The sequence below is a fragment of the Octodon degus genome, unplaced genomic scaffold (genome assembly GCF_000260255.1).
Source record: "Octodon degus isolate 3935 unplaced genomic scaffold, OctDeg1.0 scaffold00118, whole genome shotgun sequence".
Taxonomy (NCBI): domain Eukaryota; kingdom Metazoa; phylum Chordata; class Mammalia; order Rodentia; family Octodontidae; genus Octodon; species Octodon degus.
In genome coordinates, this window is record NW_004524694.1 from 1,294,932 (window position 1) to 1,311,300 (window position 16,369).

General features: G+C 37.8%; 1 pseudogene; it reads left to right on the plus strand.

Annotated features, from left to right (window-relative positions):
* LOC101593113 overlaps window positions 1-4,724 on the plus strand; it is an 8,777-nt pseudogene extending 4,053 nt beyond the window's left edge.
* Window positions 4,725-16,369: the final 11,645 nt, after the last annotated feature.

The following is a 16,369-nucleotide window of genomic DNA, read 5'->3' on the forward strand; positions in this document are numbered from 1 at the left end:
GTCTCACTCACTCCCCGGGCCTGCGCTAGTTACTGGAGGTTTCAGTTCATACTCAGCTGGGTCCAACGCAGAGTAGCACATAGCAGAGGGCAACCTTTCATGGTAGCAGCCAAGAGCTATAAACTCTTAGAAATTTTTTTTTTTTATTTTTTCTGGGGGCGGGGGTAGAACTGGGGATTGAACTCAGGCCCTTGAACTTGCCAGCCAAGCACTTATCCTACTGAGCTATCTCCCCAGCCCTAAACTCTTAGAAGAAATGAGATATGTCTTCATTACCTTAGATTCGGTCATAATTTCTTAGGTTTGATACCAAAATCAAAGAACAAAAGAAAAATAGATAAATCAGGTACCATTAAAATGTAAAACAAGGATGAAGGGACTTACTCATATATAAAGAATTCTTAATCTAAATAATAAAAAGACAACTCAATTTTAAAATGAGAAAATGATATGAGACATTTATTCAATGAAGAGATAGAAATGGCCAACAGAAACATGAAAAGATGTTCAACACCATTGGTCATAAGGGAATTATAAATCCAAGCTACAGCGAGATACCACTGCATACCTACTAGGATAGCTAGAATCAAAAAGTCAAACAACTATAAATGTAGAAAAACTGAACACTTGTACCTCATTAGTGACACTATAAAATGATGTAGCAACTTTGGAAAGCAGTCTGTGTGTTCCCCAGATTATGAAACATAAAACCAGCATATGATCCAGCAATTCTATTCTTAGAGTATATATTGAAGAGGAATTAAAACACATTCCACTTAGTCTCATATACTTGGGGCCGGGGAGATGGCTCAATAGAACAAGCGCTTCCCTGGCAAGCACAAGGGCCTGAGTTCAATACCTGGTTCCACAAAAAAAAAAAAAAAAAAGTCTCATATGCTCAAATGTTTATAGTAGAAACAAGAGGAAACAAGGGGAAAAAAACAAGTTTCCATCAACTAATGAATGAATAATACTCAGGAAATAGATTATTAAAGGATCATAGAAAGGAACAAAATACTGATACATTGTTGCATCACAGATAAGTATGAAAATATTTTGCTAAATTAAAGAAATTAGTCACAAAAAGCCACATACTATATTATTTCATTTAGATAAAAGCCCAGAATACAGAAATCTCTTGCTCTGTCAAAAGATAGATAGATAGATAGATAGATAGATAGATAGATAGATGATAGATAGATAGATAGATAGATACATAGATAGATACATAGATAGATACATAGATAGATAGAGTTTTTAAAAGTAGATTAGTACAGTAATTGCTTAGGGCAAGAGGAAAGAGGAATAGGAATAGAAGGTAAGGGAGAGATGATCTAGAAAATAGGAGGCTTCTTTTTGGGGTGATGAAAATGTTCCTATGTTCACTGTTGTGATGGTTGTACATACTTAGGAATGTACTAAAAACCATTAAACTGGATGCTTTAAAAGATTAATTGTATGGTATTCAAATTATATTTCAATAAATCTGTTAAAAACAAATAAGTAATAATCCACACAAGAGTTACATTTGATGACTTCTCAAAACATTTGAAAAACTTTGAACATCTAGTGCAGATTCCTGAAGGTTTAGCTCCATGGATATGTTTATTTTGCAATTAACAAAGGTTAAAGGAGTATTCTATAAAATTGCTACTTTGGGGCTCAGAATTTCTAGTTATGACTCTAAATACAAATATAGCACCTGTCAAGTCTTTCAAAGGATGATTTATTTGCCTTATTAACAAATCAAGAGCACTAAGTTTCTACCAAAGAGAGTGTAGAATGAAGAAAAAAGATTCAATGTTTTATTTGCTCATTGTTTAGAGAAGTGTGGTAGTGAATAGTGGATAGGTTTAAACTTGCATCAGAAGTTCTTAAAAAGGGAATAATGCATTAAAGTCCATTTAAAACTTGTAAGAGTGACATGAATGACCATTAAGTAGAAGTTGAATATTTCAAGTTAAAGCTGTTGGCTAAAAGCATGAAAATAAATACAGAGTTATTGAGCTAAAGATAAAAGGAAAAATATAAATCTGAGGAATGAGTTATAACAATATCTGGATAGGAGGGTGATAACAGAAACCAGAGTTAAAACTAGAAAGAAGAGAGAGAAGAAGAAAGAAAAACCCTGTATGAAATATATAGTTTTCTTTTTTCTTTTTCTTTTTTGTGCAGGGTCTTACTACATAGCCCAAGTTAGTAGTGATCCTCCTGATTTCTGCCTCCCAAGTGCTGGGATTATAGGTGCGCACCACCACGCCTGGACTCCATCACTGCCTCAGCATACCCAGAGGCAGGGCCAGTGCAGCATGTGGAGCCAGGGATTGAACCCTGGCCCCTGCACTTACCTAAGCAAGCGCTAAGTGTCTGCTGAGCTATACCGCCAGCCCTTGTATGAAATATTTAACTGAGTGCTGGAAAGTAGCAGAGTTTTGATGAGGTCCTTTTATTTTTTTACTACTTTTCCCATGTCTACCCTACCAGTGTCTAGATATGCATGTGGACAGCAACTTCTTCTCACATGATAAAAAAAAATTTTAAATAAACCTAGTGATTTTTTCCATTGCTCTCTTGTATTTGTTTCCTGTGTTTGGCAAAGAAATATTTAAAACTAGGGTTGAGACTTAATCATTACTTGCTCAGTCCAAAGGAAAAGTTGGAGGGGACTAAAGCCTCTAAAGAAAGCTATCCATATATGAAAGGAAATATGAATAAAAAATAGGATTCCTGAATACTTGTCAGTTATAGGAAAGCTAATTGATTCTCTGTAAGAAAAAAAGTATTGCCTGATTAACCTATTGAAATTCTTTCAGAAGGAAAATGAAATTGTGGAGAAAAGGGAGTCATGAATGTATTTTATTTCTGCAACAATCTCCAAAAATTTTTCACACCAATAACTGTTTCTTAAGTGATTTATCCTAGGATCAGGAAGAGAGTTCTGTTATGGATGAAGAATTAATGTCAAAGCAGTAGGGATATTATTAAATGAAGATGTGCAAACTGTTGTATTTCCCAATGAATCAATCCTAGGTTAATCTAATTTAATGGTTTATTGGGTTTTGGAAAAGAGTGTGCATTGTAAAACCTCTAAATCTGAAAATTATAATAATTTTTACAGGAAGTTATATGCCAAAATAAAAGGGTAAACTATTCAAAACAAAAATGGCAGAAGAATTTTGGCTTCAGTGTAAGTTAACAAACACATTAGTGGGAAAATTACCCAAGCTGTGTATAAAATGGATTTCATTTCTGGGTCACAATGAGGCACAGGATCTAGGCATCACTGAGGCTGTTCTTTAAAGATATCCTGATGTGCTGTTCATGTTCCAAAGGTTAGAACAAAGTTATTAAGAATAAAGCCAGAGGCACTGATTATTTTATCCATGAGCAACATTGCTGCTGTGACTGCTCTCAGTGCCTCTGGCTGTTAAACTTAGAGCATTAATAGCAGGAGCTGGCATGCAGGGCATGCCTTTCTACCACGTGCAATGAATGAATGCAGCATGAACATGCTTGTCCATGCAGACAGAAAGTGGGTTTGTTTCATGAGTTGTAAGAACCCAAATGATGTTTCTTCAATCTGCTTGGCACTAGAAAATGGAAAGGGTTACTCGGACATTTCCTGAGACGATTCAATGGGAAAGAGCCCTACAGATGCCAGAGGGTATAAGTAGGACAACATCCTTGCCTGTGTGCATTTCCAGTCCGCCCAGAGAAATAAGGCCATTGCAATACGGAGGAGCTGGCAATCATCCTGCCTGGAAGACACAGCTTTGGGTGTTAAGTCGCAGGGAAAACAGAACTTTTCTTAAGTACTACTCTTTGTTCATATATTGTGGCAGTGTTTATCTACTGTTTAGTATGTGCTTGCCAGTGTTCTAGAAGCTAGGAATATAACAGTGACCAAAATAAATCTAACATACATCAGAGAGATAAATGCTATGAAGAGAACAGACAGATGCAATAGCATGGCTCCTTTATTTGGCCCCAAAAGAAGGCTGTCTGAGAGGTGGCTCCTGACCTGACACCTGTTGAGAAGAAGGAGGCTGCTGCATTAGGATGTAAAGGAAGAGCTTTCTAAGCAGAGGACATAGCAAGTGCCAAGGTGGGAAGGATCATGGTGAGTTTAAGAAACAGAAAGAAGGGTTGAAGGCCAGGGATATAGCTCAGAGGCCTAAGTGCCTGCCTGGCAAGCACACGGTCCCAAGTTCAATTCCCAGTACAAAGGTAAGCAAGCAAGCAAGCTCTTCCCTTCTGTGGCCATCACTGGAGTTGCAGCAGCCAAAATAAAGTTTAATCTTTTTGTGACTTTGGACTGAAGCAAAAACCATAAAAGGCATTTCAATGTGCCTTCCCACATTCACAGGAAAATTATGTCTTCTCCTCTTTCCAAAGAGCTGAGACAGAAATACAATGTTCACTCTATGCCCATCCAAAAGGATGATGAAGCTCAGATTATGCAAGCACACTATAAAGGCCAGCAGATTGGCAAAGTAGTCCAGGTTTACAGGAAGAAGTATGTCATCTACATTGAACAGGTGCAGCCAGAAAAGGCAAATGGCACAACTGTCCACGTGGGCATTGACCCCAGTGAGGTGGTTATCACCAGGCTAAACCTAGACAAAGACCACAAAAAGATCCTGGAACGGAAAGCCATGTCTTGCCAAGTAGGAAAGGAAAAGGGCAAATACAAGGAGGAAACGATTGAGAAGATGCAGGAATAAAGTCCACCTCTGTGCAACTTTTAATTAAAAACTGCTAAAATGAAAAAGAAAGAAAGAAAGAAAAGTCAGGGGTATAGATCAGAGATAAAATGAATTGTTAGCCTGAAGAAAGCCCTGGGTTTAGTGTCAAGCACTTCCACACACAAACACATGTACATGCACACACTCACAAGACCAGCTACACAGCTCAGTAAACCTGCAAAACTTGGACAGGCAAGACTGGAAAAAGATGTGGTTCTTCCCTTTTACAGTTCCCAATAGCCTGAGGGCAGGAAGAGAACAAGGAAGCAATTACATGATTATATGAGGAGTGCACACAGATGAAACAGGTTATGAGTATATCGCTCTCAGAAAGAGCTGTGAGCATAACACTGAGAATGATGCTACAAACACACAAAAATCTGGACACCAGGCCAGGAGCAAAATCTCCCGTGAGAGTGGCAAGACAGGGCAAAAAAAGCTGCTGACCAGGGTAAGCAAAGGAACTAGAGCTTGAGCTCTTAGCGTTGCAGGACTGAGGTCAACCAAGCTCACCTTTCTTCCCTTTTCCATGGAAATCAGGAAACAGGACTCACTGAGGACTCGGGGTTTCATTCTTTTACCCTGAGTTTTTATCCAACTAAATAAAATGTGCCGGTAGAAGAGGGCACTACACCTTATTACTTCACAGTGCACTACTGAGGGCTTTCACTTCTTTGAACATTTCATCTTCAGAGGTCTCTCTTAAGAAAGATTGGCACTCACTGGGCCACTCGCACCCCTTGCTCAGTTTCCTGAATAATCATGTCTGACAAATTTGGGGCTGGGACCTAGATATTTGGTAAAACCAAGTTGAAGAAGACAGATATGCAAGAGATAAGTCCACTGGCTTCAAAAGGAATGGTGGAACAGCAGATGAAAGTGAGTATATTGTAAGGAGGTGTGTGTCACTTCCATTGTGTGGGCTCTAAAACAAGGTTTCCTGAGAGGTGGCTGTCCTGGAGGAGCACTGTACACTCTTCACTGTGCTCCTTGTAACTGTTCAACTTTATAAAATGCAAACTTAATGACTGTGCTTCCTCCTTTACATCAAAGAATGGCAACTGATTGATGACATAGGTAGTACTTGCCTCTCCCCTCTGCCTACCTGGCAATGGAGAAGGAAAAGAACTTTGTCTTGGTAAGGAAAGAATCTAAGAAGGGGAATGGTGAAGTCAGAAGTACTATCCAAGCTGACCCAAGGTGTCCTGCAGGCTGTGAAATGCAGTTTAATAATAATGCCTTTCTTATCTTTTACAAATGATTTAAATAATTAGAATGCACTTTTTAAATATGAAAAATGGGCCAGCCAGATAGCTCAGTGGATTAAAGTACCTGCTTAGGCAGATGTAAGGACCAGAGTTTAATCCTTGGCATGCTGTGCCAGCCCCACCCCTGGGGTGCATTGAGATGGCGATTAAGACTGGGCATGGTGGTACATGCCTGTAATTCCCAGTGCTTGGGAGGCTGACAACAGGAGGATCTCTACAAGTCTGATCTGTGTAGTGAGACCCTATAGACCCTGTACTAAGTACATAAGAAAAATAAATAAGCAAAGTTTTAAACCCTGTGTGATCATAGAAGCACCTTGATAATGAATTTGTAAATATGATTGTAGCCCTTCCCTCTTTGTAGCTTGCAAAGGGGTTATAATGAGGTTCTTGCTGTTTTTGAACAGAACAGAACTAAAAGAGCTTTTAGGAGGCTTCAGAGCTGGCCTTGTGAACCAAGTTTCAAAGTCCTGGAATTTCCTTCACTGTGGGACCTGAACAAAATTACTTAATTCTTTAAAGTTTCAGTTTTCTCATCTGAAAGAATGTTAGCCCAAGGGATTGTCTACAATGAGATTGAATTGGATAATTTAAATGAAAATTCTTGCCAGATGAAACAATATTCCATGGTCTTTCTTCCCTGCTAAAAACTGTGGCCCATACACACAGGCATGGCTGGGTGTTCAAGGAGGCCTATCTTGGTTGGGGAACAGGGACTCCATAGATCCTGAGAAGAAAGACCAGAGGTGAGATCACAGGAGAAGTCAGTGCTGCTTACCCCCTGCTTCCAGAGGGAAGATGCATGGAAAATGAAGTTTAACTCCATACAAACAGGGATTCTGAGTAGAAAAACTATGGAACTCTTGAAGTAAAGCATTTTCTCACTTCTTATTACAGGAAGCTAACATGCACATTGGTTTCAAGGGTGTTAGAAGACAATTGGTCTAAAATAACTTACTGGCAGGATTTTGATAAAGAAGTTCAAACATGAATATTACCAACCTCATTTTCCAGAATTTAAACCAACTGTTCCACAACACATCCAGGGAGGGAAAATATTTTTATGCTGCGTTTTTACGTTTGGTTTCTAGCAATCTTCAGCTGTATAAATTCATAGACCTGTCTAATACCATGCTAGTCTAGGTTCAGATCAATTGCTTCTTGCCAGAAAAATGTTTTTTTTTTCATTTGGACATGGCTCGGTGCCAGACTCTACAGGGCTTTTTGGATGCACTGAAACTCTTGAATGTCACCAATCTCAGTCAGTGCAATCTCAGCTCATGTGATTTTGGTTAATGCAACCATTTAAAGAAATGAAAAGGCAGAAGTGAGTATCCTGGTATCAGAGGAGTTGCAAAGTCCATTGAAATGACATTTAACGAAGGGGGAATCAGGTGACCTATCTTGAAGCTCTCAGTTCTATTAATAAATGTAACACTTAATTGGATAAAGTGACAGAGGTCTAATATTTCTCATTCTTATGTACACAAAACAGGTTCAAACCAGTCTAGAAGATATTCAGGCACTTACCCTGTGAATTGGCCAATTTAGTCTGAGGCAAGGAGGCACTCCCAAACATACCAGACTCCTTGGAAATATGTTAAGTGGTACTGATGATGGCCAGGGCTGCCAAGGATGTCAAAAGTATTTAAAAGTGAGAAGAACAAAGCCTACCACCCTCTGGGTGGGGACACAGTTGATTTTAAGGTGATATGATTCCTTTCTTGTGATGAGTGCAAGAGGCTTCAAGCCAAGGATCTTACCTGACACAGAGCACATCAAGATAATACAGAGTGCTGGAGTTGCATCTATTATCTTTGTAAAAATAGTGAAAATGAGATCATTCCTGATATTAGCAGTATTTGCCTTCTTTCCTTTATTTTCTTTGTTTAATTTCCTTTTAGGAGTGGGAGTATGTACAGACTTTCACTTACTTTCCTGGCGTTTGAAGCTGGCACTTCCACTTGATGAATGCTTGGCAGTGGGTACATCACTTAACTTTGAAGTGCCTTAGTTTTCCTACATACAATGGTGATCATAGTAGCATGCACTTCTGCTGAATTCTATTACAGAAATTTATATACATATTGTATTAATCCTTTTCCTATTGGTGGGACAAAATACCTGACACCTGCAATTTAAAGGAACAAAGGTTTATTATGGCTCAGTTTCACTGGGTTCAGTCCATGGTCTGCTGGTGCTGAGGTAGAAACAGCATGGTAACTGTGATTGGTAGAGAAAATCTATTCACATAATGACCACTAGGAAGCAAATCAAGAAGGGTGGAGCAAGAAATAACAATATAGTCACCAAGGTCACATCCCCAGTAGCACACTCCCAACAAGGCTCCAACTCCTAATAGTACATTCACCTACTGAACTAATCAATGGATGAATCTATTGATAAGTGTAGAGACTCCACAGTCAAATTACCCTCATGAGACTTTCGGGGGACATTTTAGATTTAAATAATAACAATACACTCCTGGTCCAAAAAGATTCATGCTCATGTTATCATGCAAAATATACTTAGTCTGTCTCTAAGAGTTGTCAAAGATTTAACATTTCCAGCATTGCTGAAAAACCCAAGTCCTAAGTCTCCTCTGAGAGGAGAAGGCAAACTCTCAGCTATAAGCCTATATACAAATCACAAAAAAAGTTTGATACTGGGGCTGGTGAGATGGCTCAGTGGTCTAAAGCACCTACTTAGAACAAGCTTAGCAAAGCACAGGGACCGCGGTTCAATCCCCCAGCACCACATGCCAGCCAGCCCCGCCCCCTGGTGGGCTGAGCTGGCCACATGCACACACAACACACACAAATAAATAAAATTTAAAAAAAAAGTTTAATACTGTCAGTATGCAATGTCATAGTGTAAACATATTCATTCCAAGAGGAAAAAATAAATAAAATAAGAAGTAAATAAATTAAAAAGGAATGGTCCAAAGGTAAGACTGAAAGTCAACAGGGAAAACATTAAATCATGCATCTCCAGGTCCAGCACCCCTTGCAGCAGGCTGTGATAAGATATGAGTTCAAAAGGCCTTGGAAAGCTGGATGCAACTTTGATGGCTGTTGTCCATATGGACTCTCTCTTGGGCTGGCTCCACTCACTGAATAATCTAGTATCAGTCACTGAAAATGAGGAAATAGTTTGTTAAAACTAAGAAAAGTGCAGGTACAAATAGATTGTCAAATTCTATAAAAACTTTAGAAAAGCGACCAAGAAAATAATCTTGAAACTTTTTAAGGAACTTGAAAGGGTGGCAGTACTCCTGAAGTTATACTCAGAAACAACTATTACACTGATTACAAAAGCAGAAAAGGACCCAGTCAAGAAAGAGAACTATGGGCCAATCTCTTCAGTGAACTTACATGCAAAAATCCTCAACAAGATATTAGCAGAGAGTACAAAAAATCATCAAACAGATTATACACCATATCCAAATAGGCTCTGCCCAGGGATGCAGGGATGGTTGAACATACACAAATCAACAAATGCAATACACTACATTAATAGAAGCAAGGACAAAAATCATATGATCAACTCAATAGCTACAGAAAAGCATTTCATAAAATCTCACACCTATTTATAAAAGCTTTGAAGAAAATAGACACAAGAGGTCTTTATCTCAATTTGATAAAGGCCACCTCTGACAAACCAACAGCCAACATCATATTAAATGATGAGAGCCAGGTATATAGCTCAGTGGTACAGCACCTGCCTGGTAAGCATGAGGCCCAGAGTTTAATTCCTGATATAAATAAATAAATAATGAGAAGATGAAAGCTTTCCTTCTAAAATCAGGAACAGAGGGGCCGGGGAGATGGCTCAGTAGAATAAGCACTTCCCTGGCAAGCACAAGAGCCTGAGTTTAATCCCTGGTTCCACAAAAAATAAAATAAAATAAATAAAATAAGGAATAAAAATCACCACTTCTGTTCAATATAGTTCTTAAAATCTTAGCCAGAGCAATGAGGAAAGAAAAACAAAATAAAAGCGATAGAGCTAGGACATGGAGAAAGATAAATTATCATTATTGGAAGATAACATGACCCTCTACATAGACCCATTTCCCCTCTTTGTCTGAGTTCCTCTGAGTCCCGGCTGCCTGTTTTAACCTGCAAGATTTCTGGGGCAACAAGGTGGACCTTGTCCTGCTCCTCCTACCTCCCACTTTTTCCAGAGCTTGTCTGAGTCCCAGAAACCCACCTTTGTCTGGAGAACTTCCAAGGGCACCTGGTGAGCCCTGTCCTGACTCCCTCACTCTTGTTGGAGCTTGGCTGAGCCTCAGCCAAACACCATGGCCTGAAACGCTGCTGGGGGAACTTAGGAGCCTTGGTGAGCCATACTCTGCACCAACCCACCATGAAGAGAGCCTTGCAGAACTTGTCTTTCCTCATCATTACTGGATCGTTCCTGAGCTGCAGATTGCCCCCAACCCACCTCACCGAGGTGGAAGTCACACTGAACCCCAAATAGCAGAAGCTTTGGAAGCCAACTTTGCCATTCAACTCTCCTGAGAGCCTTCCTCACCCACACCCTATCTCGTATCATCACTGCAGAGTCAGAGAGAACATTGAGAGCTTCAAAAATGACAAAAGTAAGGAATAAATGGCAATCTCACATCTCTAGCCCACACATAATCAGTCCAGAAGAAAAAGTAATAGAAGAACTTGGAAGTCACACACCTGAAATTTCTAAGATGATAGCAACTCAAGTAAAGAAGCAACTCCATCTGACTATTGAGGAAATCAGGTTAGAAATAGTCTCTCAAGTATAAAAGGAAATGACAACAATCATGAAAGAATTGCTCAGTACATCTAAGGAAGACATAGATGTAAAAATAGACAGGATTTTAAAAATGATGGAAACATTGAATGAACAGTACAAGAAAGAACTAGAACACATGAAACAGATTCAAACATATATCTAGAACATTAAGAATTCCACTGAAAGCTGGCAAAACCTTTTGAACAAAACTGAAGATAGAATTTCAGACCTTGAACATAGCATTGCGGCAAATGAACATGAAAGGAAATATCTCTTAAAAAGAACGAGGAACCAGGAAACAACAATACAGCAGCTGCAAGATGATGTAAAGAAAAATAGTATAAGACTCATAGGTATTAATGAAACAGTTGGAGTTAATGCAAATGACATAAAAAAGACTTTGCAGAAGTAGTAGCAGAAAATTTTCCAAGCATGAGAAAAGAATCTGACATATAGTTAAATGAGGCATATAGAACTCCAGCTAGCCATAATCAAAATAAATCTTAACCCAGACACATAATAATCAAGATCCCAGAAATTAAGAAAAAGAAAAGAATATTAAAAGCTGTTAGAAAACAACAACAACAACAACAACAACAACAGATCATCCACAATAGAAAGCACATCAGAATCATGGCAGATTTCTCAATACAGACCATCAAATCAAATCAAGAAGAGCTTGGAATGAGATAATTCAGGTCCTGAATGAAAATCACTTAAAACCCTGATTGATATGCCCTGAAAAACTATCAAATTTAATGGAGACATAAGATATTCCATGACAAAGAATAGCAAGAAATTCATGACCACCAAACTAACCCTACAAAGAGCACTGACAGATATTTTATTTTATTAATTTTTTTACTTATTTACTATTTTTTCCATAATTTTATTGAGAAATAAATAACAATGAGATAGTTTCAAATCAAATTGGTAGGACAGTTTCAATAATTAACACATTGCATACATTCTTCCTAGTGGTTAATTGCTGTACAAGAGGCGGACATGATATCCTATTTACAAACACCATTAGAACAAATCCCTCTATTCATTAAGAGAATGTAACTGTATATCTATCCTAACCACTTTGAATACACAGACACAAAGTGGACATTCATCTGTATTCTCTTTTTTTGTTAAGTTCTGTTATTTGAATATTATAGGTGTGTAAACTCAGCAAAATATTCTAAAAGAGTCCAGTAGTCCATAATAGTATTGGGGTTTCTGCTTCACTGGCAATGTCAGAAATTGATGACCTGAGTCCCCTACAGCTCAACATAACAGCATGACTTTACTTCTTATATTTCGTTTTTATACTTTTCTGCTGATTGGTTAAGACCAAGGTAAAGCAGGACCTATGCAACAAGAGTTGTAGCTTTTGGGTCTGATAAGGTCAGTGAAATCCCCTCAGGATTTTTTTTCCATAATTTTATTGAGAAACAAGTAGCAACGAGACAGTTTCAAATCAAATTGGTAGGACAGTTTCAATAATTAACATGTTGCATACATTCTTCCTAGTGGTTTGACAGATATTTTAGAAAGAGACAAAGACAAAGTTAGAAATAACCATAACTTCAAGAACAACAACAAAAGAGAACCACTAAGCGAAGCAAGGAATTAAGCAAAGGGGAAAAGTAGGGATGCTATGGTAGGAAAACAACAAGACAAAGATAAACCAGTACATATAGCACTAACCATCAATGTAAACAGCTTCAATTCACCGTTCAAAAGAAGCAGACTGGCAGAATGGATCAAGAAACAAAATTCAAAAATATTCTGCACACCAGAAATACATTTAACTTAAAAAGTTAATAGACTGAATGTCAAAGGATGGGAAATAATACTTCATAGGACAGGAACCTAGAAAAAAGCAGGGGTAGCCATTCTACTTACTGACAATATCAACTTCAAACCAAGCATGATTAAGAGATAAAGTCACCACATACTTGTTAGGGGAAAACTGCAAGAGGAAGAGATAATAATTACAAATATACATCTAGCCAATGTAGGAGCACCCAACAATATAAAACAAATTTTAACAGACATGAAAAATCAAACGAGGGCCAGCCTGATAGCTTAGTGGACTCAAGTACCTGCTTAAGCAGAGCACAGTGGCTGAGGTTCAATCCCTGGCATGCTGTTCTGGCCCCACGCACAGGGTGCTCTAAACTGGCAACTGACTTTGGGCATGGTGGCACATGCCTGTCATTCCAACACTTGGGAGGCTGAAAACAGGAGAATCACTATGAGTCTGATCTACATAGTGAGACCCTGTAGACCCTACCCTAAGTAGAGAAAAAAAAATTAATGAGCTATAACGTAATTGACACAAAAAGATAAACCAACTATGCAAAAAATCAACAAGAAATGGGCAGCTTGTCATGACATGCCAGTTACTGCTAAGATGTCTCTCAGGTAGGTGGATGTTCAAGAAGAAGGGGGTGGTGAATGAAAACAAGAGACAGGAAAAGGAATATTGTGGGACTGTCCTGCTTCAAGGTTGTATATGGTGAGATTTTTGGACTTATGTGCAAACATGAGAAGTATAGAATTCTTTATCCTATTTTTAAAATACAATCTAATTTTTAAATGTTTTTTATCATATTATGTAGGGACTTAAAGTTCAACATATCAAAACTTGATGAAAAATACCTGTTCCTTATTATGCCTAAGATGTTTGAAATGCAGTGAGATAGTGAGGTTAAGCTTGATAGCCTAAATCGTTTGATAATAACAATAAGCTTGTCTTCTGGATGGTTAACAACCTAAGTTTGCAGACCAACATTAGAGAAAAAGGAGGGATACAAGGAAAGCCAACATTTTGGCCCTAGCCTTCTAAGGTCAATTAAGACTCAGGACATATGAGAACTTGTACTGTAACGTCATGTACCTCGGTAGTGTCCCAAATTTTCTGATCAAGAAGATTATGGGGCCAAAGAGGAAAGTGATCGATGACATAGAGTGTGCCTATGGGGAGACATAGAGAGTCACATGGGGAGAAGACACTCTCTCAGGCTTTCACAAAGAGCACATTGGCCAAGCAATGGCCATGACTCAGCCACATGGCTGCACTGACAAAGTTTCTACAATCTGAGGTACAGGATCTCAGGATAAATCCTGAGGGCATTTCACTGACCTTCTCAGACCAAAAAGCTACAACTCTTGTTGTATCGGTCCTGCTTTACCTTGGTCTTAACCATCCAGTAGAAAAGTATGAAGATGAAATATAGGAAATAAAGCCATGCTGTTAAGTTGAGCTGTGGGGGACTCAGGTCAATAATTTCTGACATTGCCAGTTAAACAGAAGACCCAATGCTATTATGGGCTACTGGACTCTTTTAGAATATTTTGCTGAGTTTACACACCTATAATATTCAATAACAGAACTTAGAAAAAATGGGGTATACCAATGAATGTCCATTTTGTATCTGTGTATTTAAAGTGGTTGGGATAAATATATAGTTGCATTCTCTTAATGAATAGAATGATTTGTTCTAATGGTGTTTGTAAATAGGATCACAAGTCCGCATCTTGTACAGCAATTAACCACTAAGAAGAATATATGCAGTGTATTATTTGTTGAAACTGTACTTCTGATTTGATTTGAAACTGTCTCATTGCTATCTGTTTATCAATAAAACTTTGAAAAAAAATCAGCAAGAAAATAACACAACTAACCAAACCTGTGAAAAAATGGACTTAGTAGACTTTTAAAGAGTGTTCTACTCAACAGTGTCAGACTACACATTCTTTTCAGCTGTTCACCAGACATTCTCCAAAATAGACCATATACTAGCACATAGAGCATGCTTAAGTAAAACCAAAGAAATCAAAATTATCCCATGCATATTATTTGGCCATAGTGCAATGAAGCTGGAAGTTCATTGCACAAAAGAAAGAGCAAAAACTCCATAAACATATGGAAACTAAGTAACACCCTCCTATGCAACAAATGGGCCTTAGAAGAAATTAATAAAAATTAAACAATATTTACAATCAAATAAAAATGCAGATACAACTTACTGGAACCTGTGTAGTGCAAAGTTTTGTTTTGTTTTGTTTTTTGTGGGACCAAGTATTGAATTCAGGCCCTTGTGCTTGCCAGGCAAGTGCTCATTCTACTGAGCCATCTCCCCGGCCCCTGAAAGTTGTCTCTTAAGAAGGAAATTTGCATTGGTAAATTCTCACATCAGGAAAATAGAACCAGTTCAATAAACAATATTATGTTGAACCTCAAGTTCCTAGAACAAGAAGACCGAGTCAAGCCCAAAACCCAAAGAAGGCAGGAAATTATAAATATAAGAGCGGAAATCAATGCAAGAGAGATGAAGAAAACAACACAAAGAATTACTGAGTTGAGAAACTGGTTCTTTGAAAGAATAAATAAAATTGAATAACCCCTAGCCAACCTTATCAGAAAAGCATGAAAAAGTTCAAATTCATGCAATAAGGAATAAAAAGGGTAAAATCACTACTGACCCTATAGAAACTCAGAATATCATCAATTCCTACTTCCAAAAACTTTACTCTAAACAGGATGGGAAACGGAAGAAATGGACAGATTCCTAGATACATATGAACTACCAAAGCTGAATCAAGAAGATATAAAAATGTTGAATAACCCAGTATCAATGAAATTCTAAATGTAATTAAAAGAAAAAAAATACCTACAAACAAAGAAAAGCCCAGGTCCTGATGTATTCACAGCTGAACTCTACAAGAAATTTAGAGAAGATTAAAGGCTAATTTGTCTCAAACGTTTCAATGAAATTGAAAGGGAAGCAATACTCCCAAACTCATTCCTGAAGTTGAGTATTACTCTGATACCAAAACCAAAAAAATACCCAACTACAAAAGAGAACTAAGGGTCAATATCCCTAATGAATACAGATGCAAAAAAATACTCAATAAATAAAATACTAGCAAATAGAATTCAGCATGTCATCAAGATTATACATCAGGACCAAGTGGGATTGGGGGATGCAGAGATGGTTCAATATAGGCAAATCCATAAATGTAATACACTACAACAGAGCCAAAGATAAAAATCACATGATTATCTCAATATATGCAGAAAAAGGAAGTCCAACATCCATTCATGATTTTAAAAAAAAAAAGCCCTACAAAAAATTGAAATAGATGGCCTTTACCTCACTCTGATAAAAGCCATCTATGACAAACCAAGAGCCAACATCATGCTAAATGGACAAAAATTGAAATTCTTTACTTTAAAATTAGGAACAAGACAAGGATGCCCACTGTCACTCTCCTGTTCCATATAGTTTGGGAAATATTAGCCAGAGCAATTAAACAAGAGAAAGACATAAAAGGAATAGTGATTGGAAAGGAAAAAGTTAATTTATTATTTGCAGATGACAAAATATTGTACATAGGGGAACCCAAAAACTCCACTAAGAGAATTGCAGGTTTAATAACCAAATTCAGCAACATAGCAGGATACAAATTAAACCCTGAAAAATCATCACCCTTTCTTTCTTTCTCTTTCTTTCTTTCTTTCTTTCTTTCTTTCTTTCTTTCTTTCTTTCTTTCTTCTTTCTTTCTTTCTTTCTTTCTTTCTTTCTT